The sequence below is a fragment of the Lolium perenne genome, chromosome 2 (genome assembly GCF_019359855.2).
Source record: "Lolium perenne isolate Kyuss_39 chromosome 2, Kyuss_2.0, whole genome shotgun sequence".
Classification (NCBI taxonomy): Eukaryota; Viridiplantae; Streptophyta; class Magnoliopsida; order Poales; family Poaceae; genus Lolium; species Lolium perenne.
The window spans coordinates 284870115-284892329 of NC_067245.2; positions in this window are offsets into that span (position 1 = coordinate 284870115).

The following is a 22215-nucleotide window of genomic DNA, read 5'->3' on the forward strand; positions in this document are numbered from 1 at the left end:
AGGTAAGATCATAAAATAATGAATATCATCATGAAACAATAACATGTTCAGATCTGAGATCATGGCACTCGGGCCCTAGTGACAAGCATTAAGCATAACAAGTTGCAACAATATCATAAAAGTACCATCTACGGATACTAGGCACTATGCCCTAACAATCTTATGCTATTACATGACCAATCTCATCCAATCCCTACCATCCCCTTCAGCCTACAGCGGGGGAATTACTCACACATGGATGGGGGAAACATGGCTGGTTGATGGAGAGGCGTCGGTGGTGATGATGGGGATGATCTCTTCCAATTCCCCGTCCCGGCGGAGTGCCACAACGGAGTTCCTGGTCCCGAGACGGAGTTTCGCGATGGCGGCGGTGTTCTGGATGGCTTCTGGCGATTTCGTCTAACCCCCGTGCGTTTTTAGGTCGAAGCCCTTAAGTAGTCCAGAGGGGGGCACCTGGGGCTGCCCGAGGCGTCGCCACCATAGGGTGGCGCGGCCCAGGGGCCCACCGCGCCACCTTATGGGGTTGGCACCTCGTGGCCCCCCTCCTTCTGGTCTTCTGGCTCCTTCCCTCTTCTATGAAAATAGGCCCATTGGAATTAATCCCGGGGATTTTCCTGAAAGTTGAGTTTCTGCACAAAAACGAGACACCAGGGCAATTCTGCTGAAAACAGCGTTAGTCCGTGTTAGTTGTATCCAAAATACACAAATTAGAGGCAAAACAATAGCAAAATTGTTCGGGAGAGTAGATACGTTTTGGACGTATCACTCTCCCCATTCACTCCTGGCACAGAGAGCATCGCCCCGTCCCATCAACCGCTGCCATGGCCTCCTCGCCTCCTCCGCCATCTTCTCCAGCGCCGACGGATCCAGCCGTACGGCCGACGGCCACCAGGTCCCACGACGCGCTCATGCGCCTCGTCCGCGAGTACAAGGCTGGAGGCGGCGACTCAGCGGCGCAGATCGATGCCGGCCGTGTGCCGGTGTTGAATCGACCATTGCTGTTCACGAGCACAAGGCCCGCCAGCGTCGCAACCCGGAGGGCCGCTGTAACATCCCAAATTTCAAATCAATGAAGAAGAAGAATTTCAATTACTCAAAATTTTAGAACCAACAAAAAGTTTTATTAACACATGTGCTATGCATAGTACTCATGTTTAATTGTTGGTGTGAATGCCATGATATTTGTTTGTGTGCTTATGCTTACTACCTAAAACCCTAACTTTCACCCTTGGAAGATCACAAAGAAAATCAAAGAGGAAGAAAAGAAAGAAAATAGAAAAATCACAAAACCCTCACATATGGTTTATGCCATTTTTGAAAATCTTCAACCTAGACCAATTTGGCTTGCACCATTGGTTGGAGAGTGTTACTAAACCCTTATAAACACTTTTGGAATCAAAGAAACTCAAATCAAATAATATTTGAATGCAAATTGTGCTCACATACACTAATGGTCAAAACTGCCGTTTTTAACCTGATGCCTACTTTGAGCCTCTGTATTAAGAGATTTTAAAACCAAACAATTCCAACTCTTTGCACCTCATCCAAGACCACATCAAGGTGAACAACTTTGGTAAAGCACACCCCTACAAATTCAAGATCATACCCATTTTAACAGATTCAAGATCATACCCATTTTGAAATTTCACAAAACAATTCAATTTTGCACACCACCACCACCATTGTGTGCCTTTGATTATATGAATCAACTCCACCAAATTTCTTTCAAAAATTTGAAAATTCCCTTCATGCGGCCATTGTGTCAAACACCTTGTAGGCACAAATCAAACCAAATCAATTTCACTATTTTTAATAGTGTTTGGCCCAATTTTTGAACTCAACTTGATTCTCCCTTGTCCCCTGGTCCCCTCCAACCCAATGCTACTGCATTGCATCCCTAGACATGGCCAGACATGGCAATGTCATGCCCATGCCGGCCATGACATGCACTCACCATGCCATCCCTAGCCTCTCTCTATTCTAGCCGTGCCAACCATGTCCCTCTGCTCCCCCTTGCTCCCCTGAAACCGCTGGTACATGCCCTTGGTCGAGGAGAGCACGACATGGCCCATACCAGACCGTGCCCATGCCGCCTAGTGTTGCCAAAGCGTGCATGGCCACGTCGACGCGTGCACGGCAGAGCGCGCCAGGACGCCGTACCGTGCCACTGACCTAGCCCTCGCCTTGAACCCCGCGTCTGCCCTGAGCATCGCCAAAGCACCACGGACACGCCAGACAACCCCTTGTCCCCGACCAATGCCCGCCATCGCCGGATAAGAAAACGTGATCCGCCACGGACGCGCAGAACCTTGCACGCGCCCGACAGCGTTAGGCACCGCCCAGCCGTGCCATTGCCGCCAGGAGGACCGCCAAGAACCGCTGAACAGCGCCACGCCCTCGCCTAGCTCGCTAACCCTCTGTAGCCATGTCGTCGTGGTCGACTTTGCCGCATCACACGGCCTCGCTTCGCCGCTATAAAAAGGGGACTCCCCTCGCTCAACTCACCACACCAGCACCTTCCCCTCTCCTCTCTGACCCTCCTTGTTCACACGCCACTCGACATTATCTGCCGTAGCCACCCAATTTGATCGTCGGAGCCCGTGACCGCCACAGAAGCTCGCCGGAGATAGGCGCCATCCCCGAAGACGCCGTAGGTACCAGACGACTCGTCATCCATGACAACGTACCTGCGCACCTCGCCGACCCGCGCCAGAGCACCGGTGAGCTCGCCAACCCCATGCACGTGCCACCAGCAACCCTCCTCGCACCATCGACGACGATGAACGTGATCCGTTGGATCATCGTCTAATCGTGCGGCGCAGACAGAAGCCTACCCCTTCGCCGTTTAAGTGTGACTGACAGGTGGAGCCCGCTGTCAGGCGGCCCGCTCACGCAATACGCGTAGCTGGGCCGGCCCGTTTTCTTTTCCTCTGTTAAGCCCGTTAATTTTCCCGCGCTGGCCCAAAATTTCAAATATGAATATTTCGATTTAGTTCAAATTGCTTGCAGATGCTTTGTTCAAATTTGAATAGAATCAAAACGGCTAAACCAAATTTGATGAATTTTATATATTTGGAAAGCTTATGAAATTCCCTAAATAACTACACTAGTCTCAGTACTAGATTCGTTGTAGAATTAATGTGACAAAAATAACAAGGCAGGGCCTTTTTAAACTTCAAACTTTATTTAAAAATCAACCAAAAATTCTTTTGAGTTGATTTCAACTCTCATAAATCAAAATTCCCATACTCTACTTGTTTATGTAAAAATATCACCTGGTTACTTTGTATGATCATGGGCTAGATTAAGTAATGGCTTTATGGCTATTTCTAGTCCATTTAAATTTCCCAAAACTATTTGTTTAAGCATATGAAAGGTTTTCCCTCATTTAAATCTTGTCCCAAGTAACTCAACATGAGGTAGTGACCATGGTCTACATCATCTCATATTGAATTGTTTGGTGATATTAAATTATGATTATGGTAGTGTTAAATTGCATGAGGTACTCTACCTCATTTAAATCATTTTCCTCAAATGATAATTATGAATTGTTGACCTTGGACAACTTGGGTTCACATATTATTTATTTGAGGAACTTAAATCTTATTTCTCCAAGCACTAAAGAGAAACCCTAAATCAATATTTGTAATGAGAGGAAATTATTTTTCTTAAGAAGAAAACAAAGTCAACCAACATGATAGCAATGTGGTGCTGATAGATTAGCTTGTGTGAACCTTGTGTGTGCTTAGTCTAGCTTTTAAGCTTTGATTGGTGATGGTTACCTCGTATCCGTTTTTAGATGCTAGTACCGAGGAGTACCAGGAGGAGGAGGTCTACTTCCAGGAAGAAGAAGACCACTTTGATCAGTACACCAACCAAGGTAAGCTAATATTCTTGCAAGTGCAAAGCTCTACTAAAGCAAGGCACCATTACACTGTTACTTTATGTTCAATGAACCAACCCCAAGTTTTTACCTTGCAAGCTTTTACTTTGTTTATCAAAGCTTCCTTTTATAGCTAAATTTGGTCTAAGTATAGAGTAGAGCAAGAGTATCAAATTTAGCCTAGAGAGCTACAAGATAGTTAGCACCCCTCATGACTAGTTGCTAGTGCTAACAACTAAAATTGACTACTGATACGTCTCCGACGTATCGATAATTTCTTATGTTCCATGCCACATTATTGATGATATCTACATGTTTTATGCATACTTTATGTCATATTTATGCGTTTTCCGGAACTAACCTATTGACGAGATGCCGAAGGGCCGCTTGCTTTGTTTCATTGTTTTTGGTTTCAGAAATCCTAGTAAGGAAATATTCTCGGAATCAGACGAAATCAACACCCAGCATCCTATTTTTCCACGAAGCTTCCAGAACACCCGAGAGTCGCCAGAGGGGAGCCCTGGTGGGCCCAGGAGGTAGGCCGGTGCGGCCTAGGCCCTGGCCGCGCCGCCCTATCATCTCACCGCCTCTTCGACCCTCTGACGCCACCTCTTCGCCTATAAGAAGCCCCTCGACCTAAAACCTCGATACGAGAAAGCCACGGTACGAGAAACCTTCCAGAGCCGCCGCCATCGCGAAGCCAAGATCTGGGGGACAGGAGTCTCTGTTCCGGCACGCCGCCGGGACGGGGAAGTGCCCCCGGAAGGCTTCTCCATCGACACTACTGCCATCTTCATCAACGCTGCTGTCTCCCATGAGGAGGGAGTAGTTCTCCATCGAGGCTCGGGGCTGTACCGGTAGCTATGTGGTTAATCTCTCTCCTATGTACTTCAATACAATGATCTCATGAGCTGCTTTACATGATTGAGATTCATATGAGTTTTGTATCACTACTATTCTGTGTGCTACTCTAGTGATGTTATTAAAGTATTCTATTCCTCCTGCATGGTGTAAAGTGGACAGTGTGTGCATCATGTAGTTCTTGGCGTAGTTTATGATCGTGATCTCTTATGGATTGTGAAGTTAACTATTACTATGATGGTATTGATGTGATCTATTTGGTTATGTTGATCTATCTTGCACTCTAAGGTTATTTAAATATGAACATTGAATATTGTGGAGCTTGTTAACTCCGGCATTGAGGGTTCGTGTAATCCTACGCAATGGTGTTCATCATCCAACAAGAGTGTAGAGTCTAGCATCTATCTATTTATTTATGTGATCAATGTTGAGAGTGTCCACTAGTGAAAGTATGATCCCTAGGCCTTGTTCCTAAATACTGCTATCGCTGCATGTTTACTGTTTTACTATGTTTGTACTGCTTGCAATATTACCACCATCAACTACACGCCATCAAGCACTTTTCTGGTGCCGTTGCTACTGCTCATACTTATTCATACCACCTGTATTTCACTATCTCTTCGCCGAACTAGTGCACCTATTAGGTGTGTTGGGGACACAAGAGACTTCTTGCTTTGTGGTTGCAGGGTTGCATGAGAGGGATATCTTTGACCTCTTCCTCCCTGAGATCGATAAACCTTGGGTGATCCACTTAAGGGAAACTTGCTGCTGTTCTACAAACCTCTGCTCTTGGAGGCCCAACACTGTCTACAAGAATAGAAGCACCCGTAGACATCAAGCACTTTTCTGGCGCCGTTGCCGGGGAGGAAAGGTAAAAGGCACTCATACTCCGGTTGCAGGTAACAGTACTTATCTGGCGCCATTGTGTTTGTGGTCGAAGCTATTTTCTTTAGATCCTGCAATTGCAACTTTTTGTTTCTTGTTTACACTAGTTAGGCATAATGGAAAACAACAAAAATATGAGAGATCTTTATGAACTTTATCTTGAATTAGGACATGATGTGTTTGAAGAGAGAATTAAAAAACCCATGGAACTTTATATGCATGCTAATGGGAATGTTATTAATATGAATGCTTTGAACACTATTGTTGCTAATGCTATGGAAAATTCTAAGCTCGGGGAAGCTGGTTTTGATGAGCATGATCTTTTTAGTCCCCCGGGCATGGAGGAGGAAATTTTCTTTGATGATACTTTACCTCCTATTTATGATGATTATAATGATAGTGGTCTTTTGGTGCCACCTGTTATGGAGAGTACATTTTATGATGATTATACTATGCCTCCTACACTTGATGAGAATAATAATGATAGCTACTTTGTTGAGTTTGCTCCCACTACAACTAATAAAATTGATTATGCTTATGTGGAGAGTAATAATTTTATGCATGAGACTCATGATAAGAATGCTTTATGTGATAGTTATATTGTTGAGTTTGCTCATGGTACTACTGAAAGTTATTATGAGAGAGGGAAATATGGTTATATGCATCTTAATAATATTAAGTTTCCCCTCTTTATGTTGAGAATCTTGAAGTTACTCGTGTTTTATCCTCTTATGCTTGTCACTTTGTTCTACATGAAATCATTTGTGTACAAGATTCCTCTTCATAGGAAGAATGTTAGACTTAAATTTGTTTTGAATTTGCCTCTTGATGCTCTCTTTTGCTTCAAATACTATTTCTTGCGAGTGCATCATTTAAACTGCTGAGCCCATCTTAATGGCTATAAAGAAAGAACTTCTTGGGAGATAACCCATGTGTTTATTTTGCTACAGTAACTTTGTTTTATATTTGAGTCTTGGAAGTTGTTACTACTGTAGCAACCTCTCCTTATCTTATTTTATTGCATTGTTGTGCCAAGTAAAGTCTTTGATAGTAAGGTTCATACTAGATTTGGATTACTGCGCAGAAACAGAGTTCTTGCTGTAAAGAATCTGGGTCAAATTCTCTGTAGGTAACTCAGAAAATTATGCCAATTTACGTGAGTGATCCTCAGATATGTACGCAACTTTCATTCAATTTGAGTATTTTCATTTGAGCAAGTCTGGTGCCTCAATAAAATTCGTCTTTACGGACTGTTCTGTTTTGACAGATTCTGCCTTTTATTTCGCATTGCCTCTTTTGCTATGTTGGATGTATTTCTTTGTTCCATTAACTTTCAGAAGCTTTGGGAAATGTCCAGAAGTGTTAAGAATGATTGTGTCACCTCTGAACATGTGAGTTTTTTATTATGCACTAACCCTCTAATGAGTTTGTTTCGAGTTTGGTGTGGAGGAAGTTTTCAAGGGTCAAGAGAGGAGGATGATATACTACGATCAAGAAGAGTGAAAGCTCTAAGCTTGGGGATGCCCCGGTGGTTCACCCCTGCATATTTCAAGAAGACTCAAGCGTCTAAGCTTGGGGATGCCCAAGGCATCCCCTTCTTCATCGACAAATTATCAGGTTCCTTCTCTTGAAACTATATTTTTATTCGGTCACATCTTATGTACTTTACTTGGAGCGTCTGTGTGTTTTTGTTTTTGTTTGGTTTGAATAAATCCATGCTTGTGTGGGAGAGAGACACGCTCCGCTGGTTCGTATGAACACATGTGTTCTTAGCTTTTAATTTTCATGGCGAAGGTTGAAACTGCTTCGTTAATTGTTATATGGTTGGAAACGGGAAATGCTACATGTGGTAATTGGTATAATGTCTTGAACAATGTGATACTTGGCAATTGTTGTGCTCATGATTAAGCTCTTACATCATATACTTTGCACCTATTAATGAAGAAATACATAGAGCATGCTAAAATTTGGTTTGCATATTTGGTCTCTCTAAGGTCTAGATAATTTCTAGTATTGAGTTTGAACAACAAGGAAGATGGTGTAGAGTCTTATAATGTTTACAATATGTCTTTTATGTGAGTTTTGCTGCACCGGTTCATCCTTGTGTTTGTTTCAAATAACCTTGCTAGCCTAAGCCTTGTATCGAGAGGGAATACTTCTCATGCATCCAAATCCTTGAGCCAATAACTATGCCATTTGTGTCCACCATACCTACCTACTACATGGTATTTCTCCGCCATTCCAAAGTAAATTGGTTGAGTGCTACCTTTAAATTTCTATCCTCTACCTTTGCAATATATAGCTCATGGGACAAATAGCCTAAAAACTATTGTGGTATTGAATATGTACTTATGCACTTTATCTCTTATTAAGTTGCTTGTTGTGCGATAACCATGTTCCTGGGGACGCCATCAACTACTCTTTGTTGAATATCATGTGAGTTGCTATGCATGTTCGTCTTGTCTGAAGTAAGGGAGATTTACCACTAAAATGGTTAGAGCATTGCATAATGTTAGAGAAGAATATTGGGCCGCTAACTAAAGCCATGATCCATGGTGGAAGTTCCAGTTTTGGACAAATATCCTCAGTCTCATATGAGAAAATTAATTGTTGCTACATGCTTATGCATGAAATAGGAGTCCATTATCTGTTGTCTATGTTGTCCCGGTATGGATGTCTAAGTTGAGAATAATCAATAGCGAGAAATCCGATGCGAGCTTTCTCCTTAGACCTTTGAACAGGCGGCATAGAGGTACCCCTTTGTGACACTTGGTTAAAACATGTGCATTGCGATGATAATCCAGGTAATCCGAGCTAATTAGGACAAGGTGCGGGCACTATTAGTATACTATGCATGAGGCTTGCAACTTGTAAGATATAATTTACATAACACATATGCTTTATTACTACCGTTGACAAATTTGTTTCATGTTTTCAAAATAAAAGCTCTAGCACAAATATAGCGATCGATGTTTTCCTCTTTGAAGGACCTTTCTTTTACTTTTATGTTGAGTCAGTTCACCTATTTCTCTCCACCTCAAGAAGCAAACACTTGTGTGAATTGTGCATTGATTCCTACATACTTGCATATTGCATTTGTTATATTACTCTATGTTGACAATTATCCATTAGATATACATGTTACAAGTTGAAAGCAACCGCTGAAACTTAATCTTCCTTTATGTTGCTTCAGTACCTCTATTATGAATTATTGCTTTATGAGTTAACTCTTATGCAAGACTTATTGATGCTTGTCTTGAAGTACTATTCATGAAAAGTCTTTGCTATATGATTCATTTGTTTACTCATGTCATTTACCATTGTTTTGATCGCTGCATTCATTACATGTGTTTACAATAGTATGATCAAGGTTATGATGGCATGTCACTCCAGAAATTATCTTTGTTATCGTTTACCGCTTCGGACGAGCAGAAACTAAGCTTGGGGATGCTGATACGTCTCCGACGTATCGATAATTTCTTATGTTCCATGCCACATTATTGATGATATCTACATGTTTTATGCATACTTTATGTCATATTTATGCGTTTTCCGGAACTAACCTATTGACGAGATGCCGAAGGGCCGATTCTTGTCTGCTGTTTTTGGTTTCAGAAATCCTAGTAAGGAAATATTCTCGGAATCGGACGAAATCAACGCCCAGCATCCTATTTTTCCACGAAGCTTCCAGAACACCCGAGAGTCGCCAGAGGGGAGCCCTGGTGGGCCCAGGAGGTAGGCCGGCGCGGCCCAGGCCCTGGCCGCGCCGCCCTATCATCTCACCGCCTCTTTGACCCTCTGACGCCGCCTCTTCGCCTATAAGAAGCCCCTCGACCTAAAACCTCGATACGAGAAAGCCACGGTACGAGAAACCTTCCAGAGCCACCGCCATCGCGAAGCCAAGATCTGGGGGACAGGAGTCTCTGTTCCGGCACGCCGCCGGGACGGGGAAGTGCCCCCGGAAGGCTTCTCCATCGACACCACCGCCATCTTCATCAACGCTGCTGTCTCCCATGAGGAGGGAGTAGTTCTCCATCGAGGCTCGGGGCTGTACCGGTAGCTATGTGGTTAATCTCTCCTATGTACTTCAATACAATGATCTCATGAGCTGCTTTACATGATTGAGATTCATATGAGTTTTGTATCACTACTATTATGTGTGCTACTCTAGTGATGTTATTAAAGTATTCTATTCCTCCTGCATGGTGTAAAGTGGACAGTGTGTGCATCATGTAGTTCTTGGCGTAGTTTATGATCGTGATCTCTTATGGATTGTGAAGTTAACTATTACTATGATGGTATTGATGTGATCTATTTGGTTATGTTGATCTATCTTGCACTCTAAGGTTATTTAAATATGAACATTGAATATTGTGGAGCTTGTTAACTCCGGCATTGAGGGTTCGTGTAATCCTACGCAATGGTGTTCATCATCCAACAAGAGTGTAGAGTCTAGCATCTATCTATTTATTTATATGATCAATGTTGAGAGTGTCCACTAGTGAAAGTATGATCCCTAGGCCTTGTTCCTAAATACTGCTATCGCTGCTTGTTTACTGTTTTACTATGTTTGTACTGCCTGCAATATTACCACCATCAACTACACGCCAGCAAGCACTTTTCTGGTGCCGTTGCTACTGCTCATACTTATTCATACCACCTGTATTTCACTATCTCTTCGCCGAACTAGTGCACCTATTAGGTGTGTTGGGGACACAAGAGACTTCTTGCTTTGTGGTTGCAGGGTTGCATGAGAGGGATACCTTTGACCTCTTCCTCCCTGAGATCGATAAACCTTGGGTGATCCACTTAAGGGAAACTTGATGCTGTTCTACAAACCTCTGCTCTTGGAGGCCCAACACTGTCTACAAGAATAGAAGCACCCGTAGACATCAACTACTCTAGATGGGAACATGTGAAATGACTTTGAAAGATTTTGAAGGTGAATGTGACTTGAATGAATGGTGAATTTGATAAAAACTTATAGTTGGGTTTGGATGCGATACCTTTCCAATTATAGAGTACCCCCACAATACCTGATTATGGGTAGGGCTTAACTGGAAGATTATGCACCTTAGTATGGGTTCCCTCTAAACAAGCATCATAGGGGTTATGCCGAGGCTGCCTCCGTTGAAAGTGAAATGATGTGAAATGAGGTGAATGTACGGCCCAAGCCCTGTGCAGTTCCTAGGTTGACGGTTTATCTTCACTGGGAGGCCAAGCTCATGGGGAAAGGTACCTATACTAGGGTATGTAAGTGAAAGGTTATGGTTGATGATCTGCGTACTGAGTTATGATGATTCAGGGCTATCCCTGACGGATGTAATCAAATGTTGTGGCACAAGTGTGCAACCTCTGCAGAGTGTAAACCTATTCGAATAGCCGTGTCCACGGTTACGGACGATTGGAAAGGCCATACTGTTCAATTGTCAGTTGTTTTCTTGAAACGCGTTGATGATTTGAATGATGACTTGACTTGAATCACAACTGAGTTATGGGAATGACACTAATGTTCCCACTTGAGTTAGTTAGCATATGGAGAGTCCTTTATTAAATGTTGGTGAACTAAAATTGGCTTTATGCAAATAAACCTAGAGGTTAGCACCCCATTACTAAAATTTATAGTACCTACACTAGTATTAGTTTGAGAGTACTTTAAAGTACTCACGGTTGTGTCCCAGGCTATTCAAATGGCCAGGCTATGAAGATGAGCAGCAGTACCAAGATGGCGGCCAGCAGGACGTCTACGACAACTAGGAGTATCTTCTGACATCAAGCGTTGGCCTATGGATTAGATAGTCCACTACTACTACGCTTCCGCTATGTAATGTGTTCGTTGATCAGTAGATCAACTATTTGTGTAATATTGGATCATGTGATCTATATTTGTAAGACGACTATGGTTTGTAATGAATGATGACTTATGATATCAACTGTTATGTCTCGCAACAACAATCTTCCTGGGATTGCGATGTATGGCATAATAGGCATCTGGACTTAAAAATCTGGGTGTTGACAAATTGGTATCAGAGCCATTGTTTGACCTTAGGAGACCCTAGTTAGAATGGACGTTCAGAAAAACTTAGTTTCAAAAACAAATGAAGTGAACATGTCTAGCAAAATTATTCACTCTCTTTTCCTTGAGATCTGTTCAAAATGATAAGTCATGCTCTTCCTTATGAATCTACATAAAATTTTGACACACTTGTTCACTTCTCTAACTTACTCATCCAATTCACTTTCAGATGGAGCCAACCAACACCAAGTTTTACCAGCTGGGGAATGGTGGGAACCTGATTTTCGAGAGGGACTTAGATGCCCTATCGGAGTTCCTTGGACGCCCGCACCCAGAGTTCCACGGAGTCGAAGTCAACGACCAGCCCGGAGAGGAACTTCAGTGGGTTATCACCGCTGATCTGAGGGGCAAGATGGAGCCTCCTACTTCTGAGAGGATCCTCTTTTCCTTCAGGGAAAGCAACTGGCTGGACGGACTTGCTCGTGCTCTTCAGGAAGCACTTGCCCGTCTGTGCGGGCAGAATGTGGTTGCAATCCAAGGGGCTCGCTTTGCTCACCTCGCAAGGCGTGACTCCATTGGAGGACCCATGGACCTGCAGTCCCACCCCGAGCTGAGGCACCACGTGGAGCACCTGGACTTTATGCTGTTCCAGACTCAGAAGGAGCTGGACAAGTCTCGCGTTTACGCCAACCAGACTCACCTCCACCTGGCTGAGCATGCCGATGCTATCAAGATGCTTGCAAAGGACCGCAAGTCACTCCGCTAGCAGCGTGAAGGACGCTACCATTGCGCTTCTTCACACAAAGGTAGTATCCTTGGAGGCCACTGTCAAGGCCCAAGAGGACCAGATGAGGGAGATGGAAGAAGAAGGTGAAGACATTCAGGGAGGAGCCTTCCTGAGTGATGACGATGACTTTGAGGAAGACGAGTACACTGATGTTGAGGACTACGAGTTCCTGGAGGCCGGAGCAGATGACTTCGTCGCACTCGATGTGGATGATGAGGAGTAGTTGCACTTGATCACTTGTGTAGGTGTGAGTTTGTATCCCGTCACTTGTATCATAGCGCGAGTAAATGGTTCTTAAAACCATGGAAGTGTTAGCTTGTAATATGTGATGTTTGAATGAATGAATGTGTGTTTGTGTTTGATACGTCTCCGACGTATCTATAATTTCTGATGTTCCATGCTTGTTTTATGACAATACCTACATGTTTTCTTCACACTTTATATCGTTTTTATGCATTTTCCGGAACTAACCTATTGACGAGATGCCGAAGTGCCAGTTCCTGTTTTCTGCTGTTTTTGGTTTCAGAAATCCTAGTAAGGAAATATTCTCGGAATTGGACGAAATCAACACCCAGCATCTTAGAATCCCACGAAGCTTCCAGAACACCCGAGAGCCACCAGAGGAGGGCCCTGTGGGCCCCAGATGATAGGCCGACGCGGCCAGGGGGTGGGCCGCGCCCCCCTACTGTGTCGTCGCCTCGTCGACCTTCCGACTCCGCCTCTTCGCCTATTTAAAGGTCCCTGACCTAAATCTTCGAGACGGAAAAGCCACGGTACGAGAAACCTTCCAGAGCCGCCGCCATCGCGAAGGCAAGATCTGGGGGACAGGAGTCTCTGTTCCGGCACGCTGCCGGGACGGGGAAGTGCCCCCGGAAGGCTTCTCCATCGACACCGCTGCCATCTCCACCGCCATCTTCATCACCGCTGCTGTCTCCCATGAGGAGGGAGTAGTTCTCCATCGAGGCTAAGGGCTGTACCGGTAGCTATGTGGTTAATCTCTCTCCTATGTACTTCAATACAATGATCTCATGAGCTGCCTTACATGATTGAGATTCATATGAGTTTTGTATCACTATTCATCTATGTGCTACTCTAGTGATGTTATTAAAGTAGTCTATTCCTCCTGCACGGTGTAAAGGTGACAGTGTGTGCATCGTGTAGTACTTGGCGTAGGTTATGATTGTAATCTCTTATAGATTATGAAGTTAATTATTGCTATGATAGTATTGATGTGATCTATGCCTCCTTCATAGTGTGATGGTGACAGTGTGCATGCTATGTTAGTACTTGGTGTAGTTGTGTTGATCTATCATGCACTCTAAGGTTATTTAAACATGAATATCGAATATTGTGGAGCTTGTTAACTCCGGCATTGAGGGTTCGTGTAATCCTACACAATTAGTGGTGTTCATCATCCAACAAGAGAGTGTAGAGTATAGCATTTATCTATTATGTTATGTGATCAATGTTGAGAGTGTCCACTAGTGAAAGTATGATCCATAGGCCTTGTTTCCAAATACTGCAATCATCGCTTGTTTACTGTTCTACTGCATCTGTACTGCCTGCAATATTACCACCATCAACCACATGCCAGGCGTAGCATCAAGCTATTTTCTTGTGCCGTTACTACTGCTCATATACATTCATACCACCTGTATTTCACTATCTCTTCGCCGAACTAGTGCACCTATACATCTGACAAGTGTATTAGGTGTGTTGGGGACACAAGAGACTTCTTGCTTTGTGGTTGCAGGGTTGCATGAGAGGGATATCTTTGACCTCTTCCTCCCTGAGTTCGATAAACCTTGGGTGATCCACTTAAGGGAATCTTGCTGCTGTTCTACAAACCTCTGATCTTGGAGGCCCAACACTGTTTACAAGAATAGAAGCACCCGTAGACATCAAGCACTTTTCTGGCGCCGTTGCCGGGGAGGAAAGGTAAAAGGTACTCACACTCCGGATCTCGGATACTAAGCTATTTTCCGGGGCCGTTGTAAGTACTCGAAGCTATTTCCTTTAGATCCTGCAATTGCATCTTTTTGTTTCTTGTTTTACACTAGTTTGGCATAATGGAAAGCAACATGGAGCTTTTTATTCTTTTTCCTGAGTTAAGACATGGATGGTTTGATGCGAAAATTAAAAAACCCATGGAACATATTAGTATGAACACTTTGAACACCATTGTTGCTAATGATATGGAAAGTTCTAAGCTTGGGGAAGCTGGTTTTGATGAGCATGATCTTTTTAGTCCCCCAAGCATTGAGGAGAAAATTTACTTTGATGATACTTTGCCTCCTATTTATGATGATTATAATGATAGTAGTCTTTTGGTGCCACCTGTTATGGAGGATAAATTTGATTATGATTATAATATGCCTCCTATATTTGATGATGAGAATAATAATGATAGCTACTTTGTTGAATTCGCTCCCACTATTGCTAATAAAATTGATTATGCTTATGTGGGAAGTAGTAATTTTATGCATGAGACTCATGATAAGAATGCTTTATGTGATAGTTATATTGTTGAGTTTGCTCATGATGCTACTAAAAGTTATTATGAGAGGGGAAAATATGGTTGTAGAAATTTTCATGTTACTGAAACACCTCTCTATGTGCTGAAATTTTTGAAGCTACACTTGTTCTATCTTCCTATGCTTGTTACTTTGCTCTTCATGAACTTGTTTATTTACAAGATTCCTTTTCGTATGAAGCATGTTAGACTTAAATTTGTTTTGAATTTGCCTCTTGGTGCTCTCTTTTGCTTCAAATACTATTTCTTGCGAGTGCATCATTAAAACTGCTGAGCCCATCTTAATGGCTATAAAGAAAGCACTTCTTGGGAGATAACCCATGTGTTTTATTTTACTACAGTAATTTTGTTTTATATTTGAGTCTTGGAAGTTGTTACTACTGTATCAACCTCTCCTTATCTTAGTTTTGTTGCATTGTTGTGCCAAGTAAAGTCTTTGATAGTAAGGTTCATACTAGATTTGGATTACTGCGCAGAAACAGATTTCTTGCTGTCATGAATCTGGGCCTAATTCTCTGTAGGTAACTCAGAAAATTCTGCCAATTTACGTGAGTGATCCTCAGATATGTACGCAACTTTCATTCAATTTGAGCATTTTCATTTAAGCAAGTGTGGTGCCTCTTAGAAATTCGTATTTACGGACTGTTCTGTTTTGACAGATTCTGCCTTTTATTTCGCATTGCCGGTTTTGCTGTGTTGAATGGATTTCTTTGTTCCATTAACTTCCAGTAGCTTTGGGCAATGTCCAGAAGTGTTAAGAATGATTGTGTCACCTCTGAACATGTGAATTTTTGATTATGCACTAACCCTCTAATGAGTTGTTTTGAGTTTGGTGTGGAGGAAGTTTTCAAGGGTCAAGAGAGGAGGATGATACAATATGATCAAGAAGAGTGAAAGCTCTAAACTTGGGGATGCCCCGGTGGTTCATCCCTGCATATTTCAAGAATAGTCAAGCATCTAAGCTTGGGGATGCCCAAGGCATCCCCTTCTTCATCGACAAATTATCAGGTTCCTTCTCTTGAAACTATATTTTTATTCGGTCACATCTTATGAACTTTACTTGGAGCGTCTGTGTGCTTTTGTTTTCATTTTTGTTTGGTTTGAATAAATTCATGCTTGTGTGGGAGAGAGACACGCTCCGCTGGTTCATATGAACACATGTGTTCTTAGCTTTTAATTTTCATGGCGAAGGTTGAAACTGCTTCGTTAATTGTTGTATGGTTGGAAACGGGAAATGCTACATGTAGTAATTGGTATGATGTCTTGAATAACTTGAGACTTGGCAATTGTTGTGCTCATGATTAAGCTCTTGCATCATATACTTTGCACCTATTAGTGCAGAAATACATAGAGCTTGCTAAAATTTGGTTTGCATGATTGGTCTCTCTAAGGTCTAGATATTTTCTAGTAAAGTGTTTGAACAACAAGGAAGACAGTGTAGAGTCTTATAATGCTTGCAATATGTTCTTATGTGAGTTTTGCTGTACCGGTTCATACTTGTGTTTGCTTCAAATAGCCTTGCTAGCCTAAGCCTTGTATTGAGACGGAATACTTCTCGGGCATCCAAATCCTTGAGCCAAACACTATGCCATTTGTGTCCACCATACCTACCTACTACATGGTATTTCTCCGCCATTCCATAGTAAATTGCTTGAGTGCTACCTTTAAACAATTCAAAATTTATCACCTCTGATTTGTGTCAATGTTTTATAGCTCATGAGGAAGTATGTGGTGTTTATCTTTCAATCTTGTTGGGCAACTTTCACCAATGGACTAGTGGCTTCATCCGCTTATCCAATAATTTTGCAAAAAGAGCTGGCAATGGGATTCCCAGTCCCAAGTTAATTAACCATCATAATGTTACAAAAATAGACAGTCCTCCATGGTATGTGATTGTTGGACGGCACCCGAGGATTCGGTTAGCCATGGCTTGAGAAAGCAAAGGTGGGGAGGAGTGTCATCATAATACAACTAAAATAAAAAGGCACCCCTTCATGGTATGAGATTGTTGGCAGGCACCCGAGGATTCGGTTAGCCATGGTTTGTGAAACTAAAGGTTGGAAGGAGTGCCACCCAAAAATAAAAATGTTTCATGGGAGCCGCTCTTTGAAGGTTTGTCTGGCAAGGGGGTTAGAGTGCCCATTACCATTCGTTGACAACAACATACACCTCTCAAAACTTTACTTTTATACTCTCTTTATGTTTTCAAAATCAAAGCTCTAGCACAAATATAGCAATCAATGCTTCCCTCTTCGAAGGGCCATTCTTTTACTTTTATGTTGAGTCAGTTCACCTATTTCTCTCCATCTCAAGAAGCAAACACTTGTGTGAACTGTGCATTGATTCCTACATACTTGCATATTGCACTTATTATATTACTTTATGTTGACACTATCCATGAGATATACATGTTACAAGTTGAAAGCATCCGCTGAAACTTAATCTTCCTTTGTGTTGCTTCAATGCCTCTACTATGAATTTATTGCTTTATGAGTTAACTCTTATGCAAGACTTATTGATGCTTGTCTTGAAAGTACTATTCATGAAAAGTCTTTGCTATATGATTCAATTGTTTAACCATTGTCTTTACCATTGTCTTGAATCGCTGCATTCATCTCATATGCTTTACAATAGTATGATTAAGATCATGTTGGTAGCATGTCACTTCAGAAATTATCTTTGTTATCGTTTACCTACTCGAGGACGAGTAGGAACTAAGCTTGGGGATGCTGATACGTCTCCGACGTATCTATAATTTCTGATGTTCCATGCTTGTTTTATGACAATACCTACATGTTTTGTTCACACTTTATATCGTTTTTATGCATTTTCCAGAACTAACCTATTGACGAGATGCCGAAGTGCCAGTTCCTGTTTTCTGCTGTTTTTGGTTTCAGAAATCCTAGTAAGGAAATATTCTCGGAATTGGACGAAATCAACGCCCAGCATCTTAGAATCCCACGAAGCTTCCAGAACACCCGAGAGCCACCAGAGGAGAGCCCTGTGGGCCCCAGATGATAGGCCGGCGCGGCCAGGGGGTGGGCCGCGCCCCCCTACTGTGTCGTCGCCTCGTCGACCTTCCGACTCCGCCTCTTCGCCTATTTAAAGGTCCCTGACCTAAATCTTCGAGACGGAAAAGCCACGGTACGAGAAACCTTCCAGAGCCGCCGCCATCGCGAAGGCAAGATCTGGGGGACAGGAGTCTCTGTTCCGGCACGCTGCCGGGACGGGGAAGTGCCCCCAGAAGGCTTCTCCATCGACACCGCTGCCATCTCCACCGCCATCTTCATCACCGCTGCTGTCTCCCATGAGGAGGGAGTAGTTCTCCATCGAGGCTAAGGGCTGTACCGGTAGCTATGTGGTTAATATCTCTCCTATGTACTTCAATACAATGATCTCATGAGCTGCCTTACATGATTGAGATTCATATGAGTTTTGTATCACTATTCATCTATGTGCTACTCTAGTGATGTTATTAAAGTAGTCTATTCCTCCTGCACGGTGTAAAGGTGACAGTGTGTGCATCGTGTAGTACTTGGCGTAGGTTATGATTGTAATCTCTTATAGATTATGAAGTTAATTATTGCTATGATAGTATTGATGTGATCTATGCCTCCTTCATAGTGTGATGGTGACAGTGTGCATGCTATGTTAGTACTTGGTGTAGTTGTGTTGATCTATCATGCACTCTAAGGTTATTTAAACATGAATATCGAATATTGTGGAGCTTGTTAACTCCGGCATTGAGGGTTCGTGTAATCCTACACAATTAGTGGTGTTCATCATCCAACAAGAGAGTGTAGAGTATAGCATTTATCTATTCTGTTATGTGATCAATGTTGAGAGTGTCCACTAGTGAAAGTATGATCCCTAGGCCTTGTTTCCAAATACTGCAATCATCGCTTGTTTACTGTTCTACTGCATCTGTACTGCCTGCAATATTACCACCATCAACCACACGCCAGGCGTAGCATCAAGCTATTTTCTGGTGCCGTTACTACTGCTCATATACATTCATACCACCTGTATTTCACTATCTCTTCGCCGAACTAGTGCACCTATACATCTGACAAGTGCATTAGGTGTGTTGGGGACACAAGAGACTTCTTGCTTTGTGGTTGCAGGGTTGCATGAGAGGGATATCTTTGACCTCTTCCTCCCTGAGTTCGATAAACCTTGGGTGATCCACTTAAGGGAAACTTGCTGCTGTTCTACAAACCTCTGCTCTTGGAGGCCCAACACTGTTTACAAGAATAGAAGCACCCGTAGACATCAGTGTTCAATATCAAAAGCATTCAAGTTTTAAACTTTTGAACTTACCCAAAATAAGGCATAGAAAATTCCCTCTTATCTCATGATCTATCTCAATGTTCAGATGGCCCCTCCAACTCGCAACAGCAGCCAAGATGCCATGGTGCAACTGCTGCAGACCTTGATGGAAGATCGAGAGAATGAAAGGGCTGAAAGACAAGCCAACATAGCTGCACTGCAACAGATCGCTAACAACAACCACGGCCATGGAAACCATGATCACCCAGGATCAAAACTCAAGAACTTTCAGAACACCAACCCTCCCGTGTTTGGCAAAACAGAAGAGCCACTTGATGCGGATGACTGGGTCCAGACGATGGAGAACAACTTAGAGGTTGCCGGAGTCGAAGCCGCAGAGAAAGTCCTGTTCGCCACTCATTAGCTAGCAGGACCAGCCAGAGCCTGGTGGACCAGCACCCGTGCCATGAATGCGGGACAGATCATGACTTGTGCAGATTTCAAGCTCAAGTTCAGCAAATATCACGTGCCCCTGGGTCTAATCAAGAAGATGAAGGATGAGTTTTGGGAACTCAAACATGATAGGATGTCGGTGGTGGAATACCGCGACAGGTTCCTCACACTATCAAGGTATGCGCCCGATGAGACCGACACCACAGAGAAGAGGAAGGAGAGATTCCTGAACGGACTGCACGACGAGATGCAGACTGTGTTAGTCAACATTCCCTTTGCCGACCTTGAAGCCTTGGTGCACTCCGGCATCCAGAGGGAGGGGAAGCTCAATGATACGCGTACAGCACGCGTCCGTTGGGAACCCCAAGAGGAAGGTGTGATGCGTACAGCGGCAAGTTTTCCCTCAGTATGAAACCAAGGTTTATCGAACCAGTAGGAGCCAAGAAGCACGTTGAAGGTTGATGGCGGCGAGATGTAGTGCGGCGCAACACCAGGGATTCCGGCGCCAACGTGGAACCTGCACAACACAAACCAAGTACTTTGCCCCAACGAAACAGTGAGGTTGTCAATCTCACCGGCTTGCTGTAACAAAGGATTAGATGTATAGTGTGGATGATGATTGTTTGCAGAAAACAGTAGAACAAGTATTGTAGTAGATTGTATTTCAGATGTAAAGAATTGGACCGGGGTCCACAGTTCACTAGTGGTGTCTCTCCCATAAGATAAATAGCATGTTGGGTGAACAAATTACAGTTGGGCAATTGACAAATAAAGAGGGCATGACCATGCACATACATATTATGATGAGTATTGTGAGATTTAATTGGGCATTACGACAAAGTACATAGACCGCTATCCAGCATGCATCTATGCCTAAAAAGTCCACCTTCAGGTTATCATCCGAACCCCTTCCAGTATTAAGTTGCTAACAACAGACAATTGCATTAAGTATTGCGCGTAATGTAATCAATAACTACATCCTCGGACATAGCATCAATGTTTTATCCCTAGTGGCAATAGCACATCCATAACCTTAGAGGTTTCTGTCACTCCCCCAGATTCACGGAGACATGAACCCACTATCGAGCATAAATACTCCCTCTTGGAGTTAAGAGTAAAAACTTGGCTAGAGCCTCTACTAATAACGGAGAGCATGCAAGATCATAAACAACACATAGATATAAATTGATAATCAACATAACATAGTATTCTCTATTCATCGGATCCAAACAAACACAACATATAGCATTACAGATAGATGATCTTGATCATGTTAGGCAGCTCACAAGATCCGACAATGAAGCATAATGAGGAGAAGACAACCATCTAGCTACTGCTATGGACCCATAGTCCAGGGGTGAACTACTCACTCATCACTCCGGAGGCGACCATGGCGGCGTGGAGTCCTCCGGGAGACGAATCCCCTCTCCGGCAGGGTGCTGGAGGCGATCTCCTGAATCCCCCGAGATGGGATTGGCGGCGGCGGCGTCTCTGGAAGGTTTTCCGTATCGTGGCTCTCGGTACTGGGGGTTTCGCGACGAAGGCTATTTGTAGGCGGAAGGGCAGGTCAAGGGGCGTCGTGAGGGGCCCAGGAGACAGGCCGGCGCGGCCAAGACCTGGGCCGCGCCGCCCTACCTCCTGGCCACCTCGTGGCCCCACTTCGTTGACTCTTCGGTCTTCTGGAAGCTTCGGGTGAAAATAGGCCCCTGGGCGTTGATTTCGTCCAATTCCGAGAATATTTCCTTACTAGGATTTCTGAAACAAAAAACAGTAGAAAACAGCAACTGGCTCTTCGGCATCTTGTTAATAGGTTAGTTCCAGAAAATGCATAAATATGACATAAATTATGCATAAAACATGTAGATATCATCAATAATGTGGCATGGAACATAAGAAATTATCGATACGTCGGAGACGTATCAGCATCCCCAAGCTTAGTTTCTGCTCGTCCCGAGCAGGTAAATGATAAACAAAGATAATTTCTGGAGTGACATGCCATCATAACCTTGATCATACTATTGTAAGCATATGTAATGAATGCAGCGATCAAAACAATGTAAATGACATGAGTAAACAACTGAATCATATAGCAAAGACTTTTCATGAATAGTACTTCAAGACAAGCATCAATAAGTCTTGCATAAGAGTTAACTCATAAAGCAATAATTCAAAGTAAAGGTATTGAAGCAACACAAATGAAGATGAAGTTTCAGCGGTTGCTTTCAACTTATAACATGTATATCTCATGGATAATGTCAATGCAAAGTAATATAACAAGTGCAATATGCAAGTATGTAGGAATCAATGCACAGTTCACACAAGTGTTTGCTTCTTGAGGTGGAGAGAGATAGGTGAACTGACTGAACATAAAAGTAAAAGAATGGTCCTTCAAAGAGGAAAGCATCGATTGCTATATTTGTGCTAGAGCTTTGATTTTGAAAACATATAGAGAGCATAAAAGTAAAATTTTGAGAGGTGTTTGTTGTTGTCAACGAATGGTAGTGGACACTCTAACCCCCTTGCCAGAC